General features: G+C 53.2%; 1 long non-coding RNA gene across 1 annotated transcript; it reads left to right on the top strand.

The window, feature by feature from the left end:
• Positions 1 to 3,097: 3,097 nt before the first annotated feature.
• LOC138061543 (uncharacterized) lies at positions 3,098 to 5,764 on the top strand. Its single transcript, XR_011135366.1, has 3 exons — positions 3,098 to 3,342; positions 4,662 to 4,743; positions 5,692 to 5,764. It is a non-coding gene; the product is annotated as an uncharacterized lncRNA (long non-coding RNA).

Raw genomic sequence — 5,764 nt, 5'->3', positions numbered from 1 at the left:
CAGGAGTTTTCTTTGCTTAGAGAAACCCACCGAGACAGAAGAAAAGCTGCTAGAAAAGAGACACGCTACCTTAGCACTCTGCAGAAGAATATAATCTGAATTAAGATGAGCTTCTTGGCTATTAAATGGCAATTCGAAATGGGAAGAAAATTCTGCAGTGGCTGCTGAATTGTGTGTCAGCAGAAAGGAAGAAAAAGCAACTTGTGTCGTTCCCATTATCGTCCTGAAATCCATCTTCCCTCTACATGCCGTGACGGTGGATAATCCTTGCTATGATGCCTGAATCACTGATATTTGCAGAGGCAGATTTCCTATTTTGGAGGACTTTCCATCCACATATCTGGTGGAGCGGGCCGGGGGGGCCCGGCTGGCTGCGGCGGCCCGGCCTCGGCCTGGCGCTGCGGGCCTTCGCCATCCCTGAAATTCGGGGGGGCGGGGGAGAAGGCCTCCGTCGCGGGGGGACCTCGCCTGCGCGGGCCCGTCCGCAGCCCCAACCGCGGCCGGGGGGGGGACGCCGGAGGGGAGGGAGGGAGGGAGCCGGGGGTGGGGACCCGCCGGACCCCGCTCCCGGCCCCCCCATCCCGGCGGCCGCACGGCGCTGGCGGACGAGGGGCGGCCCGGGCGCGGCGGGGAGGAGGGAGAGGCCGAAAGGCTGCGGCCGGGCCGGGGGGCTGGCGTCTGCCCCCTCTCCCGGCCGGAGAGGGCGGGCGGCGAGGCGAGACCCTCTCCCGGCGGTGGCCGGGCGAGAAGGCCGCCACGAGGGTCTCGAAAGGCAGCCGCGAGCTCCGGCCAGCGCAGGGTAGGGAGCGGTTGTCTTCCGGACGGCTTTAAGTAGCTCGGTGTAATGGGGCTGGGGTTTTTTTTAATCCTTTTACTCTTTGCCTAAGGAAGATTTGAGCTTTATCCTGCCTCTTGAGGTCTGGAAATTTACGTTGCTAACTTTCTGTCCTCCAGGCTGATTTCCTCCCCTTTGCTTGTCTTCAGAAGATGGTTTCCTTCGTCTTTTGCCCACCCGGCATCGCTCCGCGGCGCTCTCCTTTACCTGAAGAGCTTTGATCACTGTTGTGATGGAGAAGAGCAAGGATGAAAAATAGTGTTTTCCGAGCCCAGAGCCAGAGACCAAGGCATGAAGGATCCTTGGGGTCTGCCTTCGCTTGGGCTGCTCTCGGCACTAGGCTGCAGCGGTGATGAGCAAAAGACCCAGCGTTTCACTCCTGGAAAGCAGCTCTGCATCTTGCCCCCACGCAGTGTCCTGGCCTCGTGGACTCCTCCGTAAAGAGATTATCCAGCAGCCTGGAGAGAGTGGGGAACAAGTAATGAGAGGACAGGAATGACTCTGCTTTGTATCTGCCAAGGCTTTCAAGCTACACGCACTGGCAAGGAGCTTTTCTCAGCTGCGTTTCGGATTAGCGGTGCCAAAGATGTCGTTAATTCAGCCACGAGTCTCCGAAGACGGAGATCTGACGTCGCCCCTGAGAGGGTGGCCGGACCTCACCGGCTGTTTCTGGGCTGCGATCCGTGCATGCGTGTAGCCTCCTCCCTCCCTTGCTGCTGGGTTTCCTTTCGGATGAGCCGATGGCAGCAGGCAGCGTCTCAGTGCTGGTGTGGCACAGAGCAGGAGAGGTGGCGCGGAGAGGGCAGGAGGTGGGCAAACGCGCTTTATCCAGCCTGGCTTTGCAGGTTGGTGCCGGGGACTTGCCGGTGCCCATGCGAAAGCCTCTCCTGGCAATGGAGGCAGTGGCCACCAAAACCCGTGCCGTTGCTCTGCTAGGTGAATGATGGGGACGGGCTTTCTCACCACCCATATGGAAACTGGAGGCAGTAAGACAGAAACGACGCTAGCACTCGGCATCATGCTGCGGCTGCCAGATACCGAGTCCTTCTCGGGCACGCTGGCATCTCCTCTCCAAACTCCCTATTTATAAATGAACGGGCGACAGACACCTGAGTGTACCGTGGCTTTCCAGGAGGTATTCTGCAGCCTCTCAGGGGAATGCACCATCTCCTTTAGCTTACGGCTGGGGCAAAGAATGAGTTACTCAGACCTAAACTTAAATCTGTTTCTGCAAAGATGGATTTGTGGCTTGTGCCAGCTTCCCCTAGACGAGTGCAGCCTCATTTTATTCCTCATGAACTTCTGTCGAGGTGTAAAATAACCACAATCTGGAGAGCTAAAATCACTGAAGGATGAATTGTATTATAATGTAATCGATCCGAAAGACCATCCATCTGCAATGAGGAGCATCGCACCATCCTGGCAGCGGCAGTGCAGGATTACGTGACTATGTCCGTGGCGTTGTCCTGACTGGGAAACAGGACTTCTTGAGCAGAGAGATTATGTTATTGCTCAATGCACGAATTCATTGAGTGCCTTGGTATCACACCTCCTCTACCACAACTCACTCTGTAAAGAGCTGGATAAACCAAGAACAAAAAGGACACCAGTGACAGTGAATATTTTGAGGTCCACAGTGTATTCCTGGGGAGGGGCTGCTCCAGACTTGCCAGTGCCGCGAGGACTTAAAATCACAACTCAAGAAGCAAAGCGGTGAGTAGGTGTTTGTATAGTGTTCAGCATGGCACGGCCCTTCACTGAGACTTCCAAGAGTAATCTCGTATAAATAAAATGACCTGAGCCCATGGGATGGTTTCCCAACATACAGGGCCTGAGAAGTTCCTGCTGGTGGCTGGGAACCCACCTCCTTGCATGGAAACCAGTAGAAGGTTCAACGAGAGCAGCACAGAGCAATTCAGTGACTCAGACTCCTTGTGGGACCCTGACAAGTTCTGAATCATAGTCTCACAAGAAACAGCTCGTTTTACAAGTGCCAGACCTCAGAAAGCTGGGTTCCTCATGGCTGCCTGCCGTGCAGTTGGCTGCAAGTCCTGTTGGGCATTTTTCCCCTGTCTGGGCCATATTTAAGGTCTCTCGGCCATGTAGAGTCTTCTTTTGCCTACTCACATGTAACTTCTGTTTCGTCTGCTCTTTGGGGAAGCCTTTGCAGGGGGTAACGCTGAAGAAGCTCTCCCATGGCCACTTATTTCTCATAAAAGGTACAGGAACTTAATGATCTTTTTGTTTTTTTCCAGTCTGGCTGCTGACAGTCCATGACTTCAACCATCCATACGGAGCAGAAAGGAAGCATGGGAATGGGGATGCAGGCAGAGCAAAGCTACATTTTCTTAAGAAACCATACAAAAAAGACACTTCCTTTCTGGAGAAGACCTAGGGTTGCCCTCTGCTCCGTGCTCAGGCAGCACAGGAGTCTCGGCTTTTTTCAGCTGGTCCTATTAGGAAAAATGACCCTTGAGGACCCTGACCTTCATCCACTGCTGCATAAGGTAGGCTGAGCTTGGGCTTGGTCCTCTGGCTGCTCATTTGCATTGTCTGTAGACAACGAAATGGCAAGTTTCTCTTCCAAAAAAATTCTTCTACCTGGGCAGAAGTTTGTAGGTTTACCCCAAAACTGGATGGTCCAGGGCTGTGACCAGGGCTCCCTGAGGGCGAGACCTCAGAGGTGGTTAACTCTTCCCTCCACCACCACAAGCGAGAGGGAGACGCTAATGTCCCACTGAATCATTTTCCTTTTTTTGCCTTCTCCTTGAATTCTCACTTTATTGGCTGCTTGTAAAGGCTGGTTAAAAGGATTTAGGGTTTTTTTTTTGTTGTTGTGATAAACTTTATTTAAGAAGCTGGTAACTCTGAAGAAGTTACTGTTTTGAAAAGGTGCTTTCTTTGCAAAATGGAAAGGAGATTCAGCTGGCTTCTTCTCCCATGTGCTTGCTGATTGCCTCGGTGCTGCTGGAGTCCCTTTCGCAGTTGCAAAAACGGGAAGATAAATAGGAGAGCCAAGCAGTGAAAGGAGGCAGGAAAAATGGAAAACCAAGATGCTTAGTGAAATATTTAGTAAACCATTCTGAGCAACTGAAAGATTGTTGCTCCTCTATTTATTATAAGGTTCAGAAGCGAGGAGTGAGTTGCTTGCGAAGGGCTGAACGTTTGTAGAAAAGCCTTGCTTTCTATCGGCGCATTTTCTTCTGTTCAGGCAGGGAGACAGCAGAAGTGCTTCCGATCGGAGGCACTTAAATAGCAGCCCTCTCCCGACCGAGCGTGTCCCTGCCCTGATGGGCTCAGAAACACCCGCGGGGCTGGGACGCGGCCGGCCCCAGTGCGGCCGTGCTCGCCGGGGCTCCCGGGCAAAGCTGCCGCTGTGCCCGGGGGCTGCTCGCTTGCTCTGGGGTGGTTGTTCCCGGCTGCCTGTCTCTTACAAGGACACAAACGTGGTGTCACAAGAAACCACTTTGATAAGGCCAGCCCCAGGTTCAATATGCGGTAAAGTGCTGTAGCAATGCCATGCATCGCCTGCTTGACATCCTTGAAGGGCAACTGTTTGGGGGGCTGGATCCTGCCCCACTGCCAACCTCCTGGGGCCGAGGAAAGAGGCTGCCAGCCGGCCACGCGCCGCGGGCTCCCGCCAGCCCCCGGCTCCAGAGCCCCCGGGCCCGCAGCGGCAGCCCCCCAGCAGCTCCTCTGCACGCACTTTCTCTCTAATGCGGTAGGGACAATTTGTTGTCAGCTCCGAACTCTGATTATATGATGGGTATTGTTTTAAGCTCCCTGGATCAATAACGCTCAAAGCAAGGTGCTTGCTCCTTTCCAGGTGGAACGTGGGAGGAGGCTCGGGCATGAATGCATCGCACGGGGCAGCCTGCACGCCCAGTGCTGAGGACCTTCATTTAAAGGTATAGGGCTATATGCCTAATTTGCACTTAACTTATAGCCCAGCTGTAGTAATTAGATGATAAGTGACTGGCTTAGCAACTTCGTCGGGTGCATTTACAGGACAGCATCTGCTCTCAAAAGCCTGGGCTGTAAAGCAGAGCATCCACAATATATAAAATATCTCCGACATCTTTGTGCAATCAGCCAAGTGTTTGCCTTAGGCTAAACCCAAAGCGCTTGCAGAGCACTGACATCATCGTCGTATAGACACCATATATTGCCAGCCGTGTCTGGCATGGGTCCATCCTGGCCCATAGATCTCTGTGTGAAAAGCCATATGGGATATTACAAAACGCCTTGTCGCTGCGTCGGCTCCGCCGTGAAGTCCCGTGCAGCGCTGGGGACCAGTCCCTAAGGGCAGGGGCGGCCCAGCGGTGCCGGCATTGCTGGGAGCGGGTGTTTTGGGTGCACTTTGCTAAAATTCAGGCATAGCACAAGGGGTGCTACAGTGCATCTGCTCCGACTTGGTACCGAGTCCGCTGCCTTGGCTCTGACGTCACCGGGGGATGCTTTGGCAGCAGGAAGTTTGCTAACGAGGTAAACCGATTTGCATAATTACACCCGCACTTTGTGCTGAACGGGCTGGGCATTGTGTGCCTAACAATGATTGATAAAAGCGCATTTTTTGCTGAAGTTGTAAATGTTGCCTGCGTCACCCAGTGGTTAAGTGCCAATCAATATGTTTCCCACGGAAGGGGATTAGCTGTGTCACCTTTTGTGCTCCAGGGTAACTCCAAGCACTTCGCGACGTAATGAATTAGCTATAGATAGCATAGGTTAATGGCGCAGCCATTATGTGCTCGGTGATAAAGCTTCCATGCAGCCTCAGATATTATAAACCTCGTTTATTAAGAATGGAAATATTGACGGAGACCGCATTCTTCCTTATTCTGTCTGTAACCTCACAGGGATTTTTGACAATCCACTTCGGGCAGCTTCCAGCGCAGATAGAGAGAGACCTTAATCTCGCCGAGGACAACT

This window comes from Struthio camelus, chromosome 18 (genome assembly GCF_040807025.1).
Source record: "Struthio camelus isolate bStrCam1 chromosome 18, bStrCam1.hap1, whole genome shotgun sequence".
NCBI classification, from domain to species: Eukaryota; Metazoa; Chordata; class Aves; order Struthioniformes; family Struthionidae; genus Struthio; species Struthio camelus.
Note: the sequence above shows the minus strand (reverse complement) of the source record. Positions and strands in the feature narration are given on the sequence as shown.